The sequence below is a fragment of the Sarcophilus harrisii genome, chromosome 3 (genome assembly GCF_902635505.1).
Source record: "Sarcophilus harrisii chromosome 3, mSarHar1.11, whole genome shotgun sequence".
NCBI lineage: Eukaryota > Metazoa > Chordata > Mammalia > Dasyuromorphia > Dasyuridae > Sarcophilus > Sarcophilus harrisii.
In genome coordinates, this window is record NC_045428.1 from 291,961,038 (window position 1) to 291,975,823 (window position 14,786).

A 14,786-nucleotide genomic window follows, 5' to 3' on the forward strand; every position below is an offset into this window, starting at 1 on the left:
TATTAATGTTAAAAAGTAAATATTCCTCTAATCATGTTCACTTCAGTTTGTATCATTTCAGCAGACTTTCTTGGTCTTTTTGAAATCACTGATTTCCTAGTTTCTTTCAGAACAAAAGTGTTGCATCACATTCATGTGCCACAACTTATCGAGCCATTCCTCAATTGGTGGGCATCCTCTTAATTTTTAATTTTTGCCACTAGCTGCTATAAAGAAGCACTTTTATATAAAAGTTTAGCAAGGTTAGTTTTCTGTTTGCTTAGGGTAAGAAAGGTTATATACAGCAAATTAGAAAGACAGAAAGATTGCTACAAGTAGCCATCCCAATATTAAAGCAAGAAGTAAAAAATAACTTGAAAGTTTGAGAGAAGGAAGAAAACATAAAATGTAGAACCAAGAGCTCAAACATTACCACAACCTGAAGATTTTTTACTGTAGTAATAAATAAATCTAAGCATTGAAATTTCGGTAAGACTTGAAAGCCTCAAACAATGCTCATCAAACCCCGTTTTAGAATGATGAGAAGGATGTTTTGCAATTAGCAAAATAAATCCAAAATAATTATGTTCTTAAAACAAGAGCAAAACAGCAACACTGTTGTTGTTGTTTTTGAGATCATGCAGAATGGTAACTGCTTGTAATCCCTGATAATAGGATGTTAAGGCTTGTGTATCCCTAGAGTTCTGAAGTTCTGAACTGTAGTAATACTAAAGCTGATTTGGTATCTGTACTATGTTCACACCTATATGGTGATCTCCTGGAAACAGCCCATCTGGCTGATTGAAAAGAGAACAACCAACTCAAGGAGGCAATTCAAAGCTTCCCTGCTGATCCACAATGGAGGTGGGCCCAGAAGGGATTGCTACTCTTTCAATATAGGTCACACAGGGAAACCTAGTCTTAGAACAAAACAAAACATAAAACTTTTTGAGATTAAAAAAAAGCAACCCTTACATCATCAAGAAAATTTAGCCATTACAATACGAATCATTGCAATAGTAAAATTTTAAAATTCATTTTAACTCTATATCAACAATAGAAAATGTCAATATAGTTTGTTAGGCAATTAGATAACAATTTTAATTATCGAAACATATGTTCTTTCTTTTTGTTAACCTAAGAAGAATAAGCCAGTATAAGTTGGAAAATTATTGCTTATCTTCTAGTGGATTATTCTTATTCTAGTATATTTCTAGTAAGGCCTGAGGTGAGAAATAGAAAAGAAATAAACATTTATGAAGTACTTAGTGTGTGCTAAGACTGTGCTAAGGAACTTGAAGGAAAATGTAAAGAGAATAACTCTTCCTCTTAAATCATGATTAATTCTTTATCACCACCCTCTCCTAATCCATCTACATGTTTATTCAAAAAATAAAAACTAGAGTTTAGAAAACAGAAGAGAAATAGAGAGTTTACAAGTTAGTTAATCAACCAAAAAGCAATCATGAAGTGCCTACTTCATGTCAGGTACTGTGCTAAGTGCTAGAGATGCCATTGCAACACATGGTACATATTGTGGCCTAAGATAGTGCTGATGATGTGGGGCATAGAAGTGATTCTGGTCCATACAAGGAAGACATATGCATACTTATTATACATATGCATACCCATAAGGTAAGAGAGGTGTCATGATATAATTAACAATGAAACACTAGACTTAGAGGCTAGTAGCTTGTGTTTAAATCATGATTCTATTACTTTCAACTTATGCAACTTCATGCAGATCATTTCCTCTCTCTATGCATCACTTTTCTGATCTGTAAAATGAGCAGGTTGGATTCAATAACTTGCAAGGATCCTTGCAGCTCTGACTCAAGCCAGTTGGGCAAACCCATTTCTAAGTCTATTTCTGGTCGTGCATGTTTCTTTGACTAATTGAGAAAGAAAAATTCTAATAATTTTTGTATCACCTATGCTGCTTCTCTACTCTTTTACTAAAAATAACCAAGTGGAGTTAAATCTGGCTTTGAACAAAATTATCCCACTCATAGGTTTAGTTATTCAATGAACAAATATTTATAAAGTACTTACTATATGTTAAGCACTATCATAGGCAATGGAAATATAAAGAAAGGAAAAAATGTGGACCTTGCCCTCCAAGATCTCACATTTAAATTTGGCAGATAATATTTTAATAATTATGCTTGTCAAAGACATATAAAAGGAGAGCCAAGCAGCCAAGCAGCACCCTAAAATCCTCTCTAAAAATCTTTAAATAATTCTATAAAACAATTCCTAGAACATTAAAAATCACAAAAAGATGGGTTGAAATAATTTTCTTGCCAAAGAGAACTGAGAAGATCATCAGGAAAGGTCTGTTGCACCTGGGCAAGCATATAGCACAGTCTATTCCAGTTTGGGTTGGGGTAGAGTGAAGTATGTAACTTAAGAGGATTGTCACTGGGGAGGAGGAGATGTGAAATAGACTGGGAAAATGCTACCTGTAGAAGTTGGGATTTGGGCTCAATCTTGAAGATAAGTGGAGAAAACAGGAGTAGAAGACAAGTAGACGAGCATCCTGACATGTGGGATAGCCAGTGAAGTGAAGAGATATAAACCCTGTCATGTACGAGGAACAACAAGAAATAGGTGTTACTGTATCACAGATTACATGGAAAGGAATAAAGTGAAAGGACATTTTAAAAAATAGGAAGGGATAAATTTGTAAAGAAATTTACATACAAAGAATTATATATTTGAATCTGAAGGTAATAGGGAGTCACAGGTTGGTCTTTATATGGTAATGACATAATTAATCCTGTGCTTTAGACTAATCACTTTGACAAATGAATGTTGGGTACATTGGAGTTGAGTGAGACTGTTTACAGGGAGAGCCACCAGCAGGCAAGTGCAGTAATCCAAGTAGGAGGCACTTGGGGCTTATAGCAGAGTGGTAGTAGTGTCAGAGGAGAGAAGAAACTTGTATGAGAAATGTTGTGAACTTCAGAGGATGAAGCTGAGTGTGCATATATACACACACACACATATACACATACATACATAACATATATATAAATACATAAATACTATAGACTACCTTGAACTCTGAAAATAATACAGCAAGAAACATGACTCTGGATTCTTCTCCAGGGTGAAATTATGAGAGTTTTCTTCAATTCTTAAAATATTTTGCAGAATATTTATCCCATAGCAAACCAAAACTAGATCCTGGGGGAAAATACTGGTAAGTTTTCCTTATGATGGACCAAAGTAATACAAAAAAATTAAATCTAAAATAAAAAAAAAATAGGCTCAATGTATTGGGAATTAAGACAATTAACATATGGTATTTATGTCTTATGTTTTCTAGCAACTTCCAATCACTCATTGTCAAGGTCACATACATACCAAATACCCTCACTGATTTGCCTATTGATCCTCATTAGCTGCTTGGTGATATACATGAAAAGGTAAGTTACACTAATAATTTGGTAAAAGCAAAAGCTGGAGGTAGGACTCCAACCTGGCCTCATGTAGGAGAAGACCTGTTTTCATAGCCTTAGAAAGGACAAATCATTGACCTGGACTCCTTTATGATGCCTAAAATTTAAATCTTGGGGAACAGCATATTGTACTGAAAAAGCCTCTATGTGAGGAATAATATAATGAAGGGTCAAGTCTTTGCTCTGTTGATTCCTAACTCTATTTGGATTTTGTATATATGATGCCAAGGAAAAGTAATACAGACTCCTGAGAAAAGTAATATTAGAAGCTTTGTTAACTATTTCCTGATTATATACAAATGTGTTTCATGTCTTTTCTCAACAGACTGTTGCATGATGCAGTAGCAAGAGCTTTGGGCCTGGAGTCAGGATGGCCTGAGTTCAAATTCAACCCCAGACATTTCTTAGCTGTGTGATCCTGGGAAAGTCACTAAACCTCTACCTTGATTTCCTTTACTGTAAAATGGGAGTATAGAAACATTTCCCATGATTTTTGTGAGGATCAAATGATATAATATTTGTGTGGTACTTTGCATAACGAATGGTAAATGATAGCTATTAATAAATGCTTAATCCATCTCTTACTCTCCTTCCCCCTTTCCTCAGCTCCTTCCCTGTTCCTCCTTTCAACTGTAGCATTTGATAGGAAAGAGAAGGTAAAGGACAATAAAAGATGGGGTGTATGGGAAGACAATGAGGGAGAAAAAAAGTGTTATATAAAGATGATAATTACTAATAGGCCTGCCTATCATTATTTTATTATTAACGATTATTAACGATTAACTCATAGCTCACAATTTTGCCCAAGAATAATCAAAACCAAACATTTTTCAAATGGGTCTAATTGGCAAGAGACGAAAATGCTTGATTTAAAAATTATATGATCTCAAAATTACCTCATACAGAGAATATGATTTCAATACTAATGCCATAGACCTCTGTACCAATCATTATCAAACATAATTAAGGCATACTACTTCTCTGGCTCCATATCCCCTCAAAGTCCCAGTTTATAAACTCTCTTCCCACTGTCATTTACTTTTTTCCTATTCAACAGAAACAATTGGATCAAAGCAAATGCCTTGAGGGGCCGCCAGGTGGCACAATAGATACAGCCCTGAACCTGAAATCAGGAAGCCTCTTCTTCCTGAGATCAAATCTGACCTCAGACACTTACTATCTGTGTGACCCTGGACAAGTCTCAAACACATTTGCCTCAGTTTCCTCATATATAAAATGAACTGGAGAAGGAAATGCAAACAACTCCAGTATCTTTGCTGAGAAAACACCAGATGGAGTTACTGAAAACAATTGAACAATAAAAAAGTTCCTTGAATGACTTAACAAAATAAAAAAAGAACATTTTCTCTCATAAATCAGAGTTATCTCATACAAATACACACATGATCACTGGAAGAGTGGATGAGATTCTAGATTTGAACATATGCAGCTGAGCGCTGAGCGATACCTCTGCAATGGCCTTATGCCTCCAGCATTGTATACCTGCCAATCTCTTCTGTTCTTACTGGGACAATAAATTTTCTGAGGACAGTGGCTCTCCTGGGTACATTCAGGGGATTTCTGGGTGCACAATGAGGCAAAAAGCATTTATTAAGTAACCACTATATGTCAGACTCTGCATTAAGTAATTTCTAAATACTATCTCATTGGTTCTCACTATATTCCTACAAGGTAGGGTTATTGTCTTTGAGGAAAATATTGCTGAGAAAATTGTGACTTGCTTATCATCATACATCTGGTAAGTGTCTGAAGTCCTGATTTCCTGACTTCAAACGCAGCCCTCTATCCACTGTACCTCCTGGGAGACTTTCACAAGACCTGATTGTCCCTAATCTTTACAGGGACTTTTTATACTGGTTTCTGATGTTCTTCCAGCAGCTGCAAGATGAATATAATCAGTTGGGCTTTGCTCCCTGTTACCAGCTGCTTGGAGTTGTTTCTCTCATTTTACCTGCTTCAGCTCTGGTAAGCTAAGGAAGGACAAACATTAGAAAATCTTTGCTTGATAAGGACAGACTAATTTAACTTTGGGCCTCATCATCAGAACCAGTTAATAAAACTAGGCAGATATTCTTATGCCAAAACTGTTTTTTTTTTCTGAGTTCTGGAAGGATGAACCATATCTTTTTTTTTTTTTTCGAATAATCTATGGGAGATACTATCATACTTGTAGTACATTGATGCCTACTGAGTGAAAGCACTAGGCTTTAATTCCTAATTACTCAATCAAATTTCACTAATTACTAATGTGACTTTAGACAAATCAAGGAATAAGTGATTTCTCTAATGTAATCTAGCTAGCTATTACATGGCAATTATAAGCAACAACAACATGCTCTGCATTTCCATATTTTTTGTTGCACCTGCTATTTTTTCTTTTTACATCTCTCTGGACTTCAGTTACTCATCTGAAAAATTTTTCTTAATTCACATCAATAAATTAAAGTCAAGTATTGGGACTTTATGTAAACAGGAGTAAGGACAGAAAGGTACTATATTGATGATTCTGATGGAAAAAAATAACATCTATAAATGTTGAATTAAGTGGGCTCTCTCTTATTGTTTCAGGATAAAGAATAAAAAAAGTCACAGCTCTACACAAAATATTTCCTCTAAGAAGCCAGAGAAAGAGAAGTCCATGGAGTCAGACACTCAGGAAGAAAATATTCCCAGTCACGTTGAGGTAATTTGTGGTCATATGATCTATATTCTTATTGTGTACAATTTTAATCTGTGCTATAAATACTCTTGATTGTGGTATAATTCTGTGTATATTTTGATTTTGAGAGTGGAAAGAATAAACACAGGAAAAAGTGCCTAAACTAATAAGGCAAATTTATTACATGGTAATTACATGCAATGCAAATCTCTACATTTTCACACATATCTACAATATTTTCTTTCTATTCCAAGACCATATTCATGGAACAAATATGATTACACTGTCAAAATATTTCCAATCTAATCAAGCAAATTTAAAGTACTACTTATAGTTATTTAGGCATGGGTATTGGTGAGTTTGCTTTTTTAATCAGCATCACTGTTAAAATTGCAGTTATTCTGAAAAAAGATTTATTTATTCATTCAATGAATACTTGTCTGAGGCTTTGATTAAATACCAACTTAGTGTAAATCAGTTATCTAAAATTTGAAAGTCAAAGAAAGTAATGTGATTTTAGGTTTTGTGAGAAAAATGTATTATACAGAATGAAAGGGTGAAAGTCACCCATACATTCGGTAAATTACCATCCATTTGAAATACAGCTTAGGAAGGATGCTTCTGAAATGCTCTCCCTTCTTATCTCTTTCTCCTGGGTTTCCTTCAATTCTCATCTGACACTTTCACATTCTCCTATAATCTTTAGGATCTTTCCTCGGATACTGCCCCTCCACCCAGTTATCCTATATATATGTTGTTTGAACATAGGTTTTACAATGGTATCTCCCCCACTGATCTTCTTGAGAGCCTGAACATTTGGACTTCTGGATTGCATGCAGAAGATTATTTGGTGTATATAATTTTCTCTTAATTATTAATTCCAATAAACCTTTGTTAAGGTTCTACTATGTGAAGAATAAGAATGGGGCAATTGGGAGGCAGAAAAACACTGAAAAAGTCAAAGTATACATAAAGTGAAGGGGAATATGACATTCTTGAGAACTATTATGTAACATGAGGCTATTCAAGAGAAGCAACAAAATTCAAGGAGGATAGAATTTAGTAATATTAGATCTTGTCCAAATTGTAATTCTGCATTCCCTTATAAAAACTCTATAAAGTAGGGACAATAAGTATTGTGTTAGAATTCCAGTTAGAAAGGATCTCAGAAGCGATCCTGATGAATACGTCCCTGAAACTTGAATTCCTCCTATAATATCCCCAACAAGTATTCATCCAGAATTCACTTGAAAGTGTCCTGTAATGGGAAATTCATTGTCTTAGGAAACCAACCCATTTCCCTTTATACACAACTCTAACAAATGTGTATCTGTATCTTTCACTTCTTGATCCTATTTCTACTCTCTGGAGTCAAATTTTTCTTCCATAAAACAACGTTCAATGTGGGTCAGGCAAAATATAGACCAATCCAGTAAGCCAACCTGTGTGATGACCGCATATTTTAAAATCAGTCGGAGTCAGGAATTCAGGTTAGGGGGAAATTGGCAATCTTTATTTTCAGCAAAGAAAGATCGAAGGTGGAAGAGAATCGGCAATAGCAATGTGTGCAGCTGAGTCAAGAAGCTAGCTAGACCAGAAGCCAGGAGACCAGCAGCCACCAGAATAGAACCCAGCCAGCAGTCTCTCCCAGCCTCTCTTCCTGTCTCTCTCCCTCCACCCACCAAAATCGTCATTTCCTATACAACACATCAGGACCTGCACAGAGAGTGGGCAGGGGCCATTCTTTATCCAAGCAGGTATATTAATAGAATATAGTCCAATTACTATTTAGCCTCACGTGCTTGGGACCTCAGTGTATCAACTCAAGCCTCAACCCATTACAAACCTGGAGGTTTGAAATGCACTAAGACACCTGTAAATTATAAGGTGCAATTAAAACCAACTCTACAAATAAGACATTAAGAGAATAAAGTTTCTGAAGTTTAAAAACATATTTAAAAACTTCTCTTCTTTTGTACTCACCCAGTAATTCACCAGGCTAAATAAGGAAGGAATTCCCCTCAGGCAATTGGAGATTGGATGAAACCTAGGAAAATCATTCTTCTCGTGAGGGGTTATTTATTTATTACTCAAGAGGCCAAATAGATTTAGCCTCAGTTCTCCATCATAACCTCTCACAAACTAACTTTGTCTCTCAACTATTTGCATTCCATATTATCAAAGGGGTGGGGCAGGGGAGGAGAGGAAGGAAAAGAGTGGGGAGAACTTTTGTATATGATCTAATTGCCTTTTTTTTTTAATTGCCATGACATAGTGTTCATTCAGGTTTTAAGTGCAGTTCACTCATAATCCTGATATTTCACATGAATTGTTTTCTAGTCATATCTACTTTGACTGTTTCCCATACTACATTCCACTGAGGGAAAAAAGTAAAAGAAAAACAAACACTTTGTAATAAAGATACAGAGTCAAGGCAAGCAAAATCCTTCATTGCCTGGGTCTAAAATATATGTATCATTCTGTGTGAAGTCTGGGCAAGCTCCCTGGAGGCCTGAGGAAAAATCGGAGTTGAGAGAAGTAAAAGTCCTTGGTCTTTAGGGGAAAAAGTGAAGGAGACAGACAAACTGCCACAGGCTCCTCACCTACCTCTCTTCTCCTGGTCCTGCCAAAAAGTGAGTCTGGATGTCTCACACCACCTTCTAATTCTTCCTACAATTATCTATATAAACCAAACATCAAGCTATCACTGAACAGTGAGAAGGGCCATTTTTCCAAACATATGCTAATAGAATCATTGTCTAATAGGTAATTAGCCTTAAGTGCTCTGTTGTCTGATTCCAATGCACCTATTCAGAGTTTCAGCCCTTTACACCTCCCACTTTCTTTTGTTTTAGAACACAGGGGGTCATGCCCTCCCCTCACTTCTCAGGGAGGTGAGAATCCCCAAAAGGAGGTGATCATGCTCTCCCTGACTTCTCAGGAAAAGAGGTGAAAATACCAAAAAGGAGATGATCATGCCCCCCCCCCCCCCGCTCCCCACTTCTCAGGAAGAGAGATGAAAAACACTAAAGGGAAGTGGGGAGTTGAACTAGATGTTGCTAGTGGGTTTCTGGGCTGAAGGGTCTTACTAGAAACAGGTATGGACAAACCCATCAGTATGGGAGGTATTACATAAGGTACATAGCAATAATGCAACAGGCTATTAGTGATGAATCTCCCCACAACAGGTGCAGGCTCAATGCAGTGTAACAAACATGGATTATACATGAAAGTAGTGATATAAGAAACAATGTATATCAACATGGTGTTGTAAAAAATTTCCAGAAGTCCTAGAAGGAGGATATGTAAACAACAGTCACGCATACACCTTCTTCAGCAGCCAAGAGATAGTCCAAAACCAATCTATTGTCCATTACTTCACTTTGTCAGGGAATCCAATGATTCCCGCAAGTTTTTGAAGTCCTGTAACAGTTTTTTTATGTGTTAGGGAATCCAATGATTCCTGCAGATTTTGAAGTCTTGCAACAGTCTTATCATTTCTCAGAAAATCCAATGATTCCTGAGGGTTTTCAAGTCCTTTATCAGTCTCATTAACAATTGTTGATGTCCATGAGTCAAACGCCATAACTGCCACGCTCTTTCAATGGTGAGCACAATCAGCTATGGAACCACCCGATGTTTCTTGGATCTTCTCCTTCGTTTCAAGGGTCTGTTCCGTCTCTCTGCGATGGACAATGCGAATATGGCTCATTGGCACCCATCTGATTCCTTCTCCTCTGTAGAGATACAAGCAAACTCTCCCCCAAGCAGTTAACCTACCCGGTTCCTTCCATTCACCACTTTCTGGGTCTCTCCACATCACCTGGCAATTATCTAAAGATAGTGGAGCTGTTCGCACTGGACACTGCCCTTCTGGTGGGTTATAAAACCTGTCTGCCGGAGCCAGTGCATCTTTGTCAAAAATCAAGAAGTTAATAATATAAAGGGCTAGATTTAGAAGTTCTCTAGGGTTACCTGTGGCTCCCCCTTTCTTTTGTTTTTGGAGGAGAGTCTTAATATTTCTGTTTCTCCTCTTTCCTATTGCCTGTTCTTGAGGATTAAAGGGTATCCAGTGGTGTGTAAAATCTTAGACTGTGCACAAAAGTGTGCAAAATATTTAGAAGTATATGCAGGTCCATTGTCTGTTTTTATTGCTTGTGGCACACCCATAATTGCAAATGCTTGTATAAGGAATTCAGTGACCACTCGGGCTGTTTCTTTTGCTGCTGGTATTGCAAAAGTGAATCCTGAAAAGGTGTCTACCACAACATGGATAAAAGACAGACAACCAAAAGATTTGTAATGAGTCACAACCATCTGCCAAATTTCAATGGGTCTCAAACCATGAGGGTTCTCCCCTGGAGGCAGTGTAGGAGTGTGGAAAGGAAGGCAAGCTGTACAGGCTTTTATTATGCTCCTAGCTTCCTCTCTTGTTATTCCAAATTGTAAATGTAAAAGCTCGAGCAGCCTGATGATATTCAGAATGAGATTCTTGGGCTTCTTGAAATAAAGGAGTATTGGCCAACATGGTTAGAAGGCTATCTGCCTTTGAATTACCATAAAAAATAGAACCTGGAAGTCCATTATGAGAGTGGACATGAAAGATATAAATCTTACCTGGATGCTTTCTCACTTGCTCTTGAAGTTCTTTAAAGAGCTGATATATCCACTACACACCTGTCAGATTGACTAAGATGACAGGAAAAAATAATGATGATTGTTGGAGGGGATGCGGGAAAACTGGGACATTGATGCATTGTTGGTGGAGTTGTGAACAAATCCAACCATTCTAGAGAGTAGTTTGGAACTATGCTCAAAAAGTTATCAAACTATGCATACCCTTTGATCCAGCAGTGTTACTACTAGGCTTATATCCCAAAAGAGATCATAAAGAAGGGAAAGGGACCTGTATGTGCACGAATGTTTGTGGCAGCCCTTTTTGTAGTGGCTAGAAACTGGAAAATGAGTGGATGCCCATCAGTTGGAGAATGGCTGAATAAATTGTGGTATATGAATATTATGGAATATTATTGTTCTGTAGAAATGACCAACAGGATGATTTCAGAAAGGCCTGGAGAGCCTTACGAATTGATGTTGAGTGAAAGAGCAGGACCAGGAGATCTTATCTTCAACAACAATACTATATGTACCAGTTCTGATGGACCTGGCCATCCTCAGCAAAGAGATCAACCAAATCATTTCCAATGGAGCAGTAATGAACTGAACCAGCTATGACCAGAAAAGAACTCTGGGTGATGACTAAAACCTTACGTTGAATTCCCAATCCCTATATTTTCCCACCTGCATTTTGATTTCCTTCACACTAATTGTACAATATTTCAGAGTCTGATTCTTTTGTACAGCAAAATAACGTTTTGGTCATTATACTTATTGTGTATCTAATTTATATTTTAATATATTTAACATCTACTGGTCATCCTGCCATCTGGGGAAGGGGAGGGGTAAGAGGTGAAAAATTGGAACAAGAAGTTTGACAATTGTTAATGCTGTAAAGTTACCCATACATATAACCTGTAAATAAAAGGTTATTAAATTAAAAAAAAAAGAGCTGATATATAATGGAAGCTATAAATTTTATTTGGACTGAGGCAATTCTTTGTACCATATCTACTGAATAGGCCAAATCAGATATTATATTTATATCTCCTAAATAATAAGTAAGAGCTAAAATGATTGCATACAATTCATGCTTCTGAGTGGACTGAAAAGGAGTTCTGACTACTCTCTTTATAGTTAAGTCACGAGAGTATACAGTACAAATATTATGTTTGTTGATTGACTTATGTAGATTTATTTTGCCTCCTTCAACTTTGCTAAAGTTATGAATTGTTCCTACTAGTTTTTTAGTTGATTCTCTAGGGTTCTCTAAGTATACCATCATATCATTTGCAAAGAGTGATAATTTGGTTTTCTCATTACCTACTCATATTTCCTTAATCTCTTTTTCTTCTCTTGTTGCAAAAGCTAACATACAATGTTGAATAGTAATGGTGATAGTGGACAACCTTGTTTCACTCCTGATCTTATTGGGAATGGTTTTAGTTTATTCCCATTATATATGATGTTTGCTGATGATTTTAAATAGATGCTACAGATCATTTTGAGGAAAACTCTATTTATTTCCATACTCTAGTATTTTTAATAGGAATGGTGTTGGACTTTATCAAATGCTTTTTCTACATCTATTGAGATAATCACATTTTTTTTGTTAGTTTGGTTATTCATATAGCTGATTATGCTAATAGTTTTCCTAATATTGAACCAGCCCTGCATTCCTGGCATAAATCCTACTTTGTGGAGGTGTATTATCCTGGGGATGACTTTCTGTAATCCCTTTGCTAATATTTTAAGATTTTTATATATTTTATATTTATAAATATTTATATATTATATTTTTCTTTCTGTGTTTTTATTCTACCTGGTTTAGATATCTGTGTCATAAAAGGAATTTGGTAGAACTCCTTTTTTCCCTATTTTTTCAAATAGTTTTTATAGTACTAAAATTAAACATGTAAATCCATCTAGTCCCTGAGATCTTTTTTAGGGAGTTGCTTAATAGCTTATTCTATTTCTTTTTCTAAAATTGGACTATTTAAGTAATTTATATTTTTATATTTATTCCTCCATTTCACTTAGATTATAAAATTTATTGACATATACTTGGGCAAAATAACTCCTAATTATTGCTCTAATTTCCTCTTCATTGATGGAAAGTTCTCCTTTTTCATTTTTGAGACTAACAATTTAATTTTCTTTTTTCCTTTTTGTAATTGAATTAACTAAAGGTTTATTTATTCTGTTCATTTTTTTCATAAAACTAACTCTTAGTTTTAATTTTTAATTCAATAGTTTTCTTGCTTTCAATGTTATTGATCTTTTATTTTGAGAATTCAATTTTTTAATTAATTGGGGGTTTTTAACTTTCAGTTGCAAGTCCAATTCATTGATTTTTCTTTTTCTCTCTTTTATGCAAGATATCATCTAGAAATATACATTTTTTCCAAATAACTGCTTTGTTTGCATCTTACAAATTTTGGAATGTTGTCTCATTATTGTCATTCTATCCTCTGGTTCTAGGACATCTAGGCATTTTTCCTTGATGATTGATTTCCTAAAAGATGACTAGGCTTTTTTTTTTTTTTTTTTTTTTTTTATCATGGTTTTCAAAAAGTTCAGTAATTCTAAGATCATCTTTCCTAGACCTATTTTCCAGGTCAGTTGTTTTTCTAATGAGGTATTTTACATTTTCTTCTATTTTTTTTTAATTTATTTTTGTTTTGTTTGAATGATTCTGGAAGTCTCATTGAATGATTCATTTTCATTTGTTCAATTCTATTAGTGAATTATTTTCTTCAGTCAGCTTTTTTATTTCCTTTTGCATTTGGCCAATTGAACTTTTAAATGAGGTGTTTTGTTCATTGCATTTTTTTTTCCATTTCAAGATGGAACACTATCAGATGGTGTTTTTCAATAAATGGATTTCTTTTTCATGTCTATTTAGTAAGGAGTTATGTGGTTTTCCTATTTCATCAAATCTATTTTTAAGAAGTTTTCTTTAGATAATTTCTGTTTTTCTCTTTGACCCAGCAGTTTTTCCATTGGGCCTATATCCCAAAGAGATCTTAAAGGAAAGGAACCCACATATATAAAAACATTTGTGGTAGCCTTTTTAATAGTAGCAAGAAACTGGAAATTGAGTGGATGCCTATCAGTTGGAGAATGGCTGAATAAATTATATGAATGTTATGGAATATTATTATTCTATAAGAAATGATCAGGAGAATGATTTTTGAGGGGCCTGGAAAGACTTAAATGAACTGATGCTAATTTGCTTATGATACCACTCTTTACCATCCATGACTACGAATTCTTTTCTGTTCATAGCAAGAAGACAGCTTCAAATGGAGCTATGGAGCTGTTAACCCCTGTTCTGGACCTTAATATCACCTCCCAATCATGCTATTGTATGAACATGTCTGCATAGTTTGTATAGCATATTGTTAGCTTCTTTCATATCCATTTTCTCATGCTTGGTTTTAATATTTAACTTTGCTTACATATTCTTCCCCATCATTGTGCCTTTTTTTTTTTTATTTGAGGTTCTGGACACTATGTTAAACATGACATTTAATCACCAATTCAAGATAGTTTAATTTGGCTTGAAAGTTTACCAATATTCTCCAATTAAGTTTCACAGTCTGGATTCTGACCTTGGTGTTGCTATTAGCACAGAATTACACTGTTATTCTAATAAGTCAGTTCAGTACTGATCTTGGTAGACTACAACCTGGCATTATTATCCATTTTTAAATACATATTTTTATTCTATAATTCCTTTAGAACAAACACAAATATTTTATTGTATTTTTGTAGTAACTTCTTTTATTGGGGAGAGGGGGATGATTGATGGATCTTTTAAAAATAGAGGTGAAATTCTTTTATATCAAAAGGTAAATCAATGAATTGATGTCCCAGGAAAGAAATAATTAAATTAAATATCTGTTATGATAAAATGTGCTAGTTAAATCTCATCTCAAAATGAAATTAAAAAAATTAAAATGGAGCTCATTAGAGCAATATCTTATTCATCTTACAGTAAAAGTCCACAGTTTAGTAACTAAAAAAAAAAAGTTAAGTAAAAG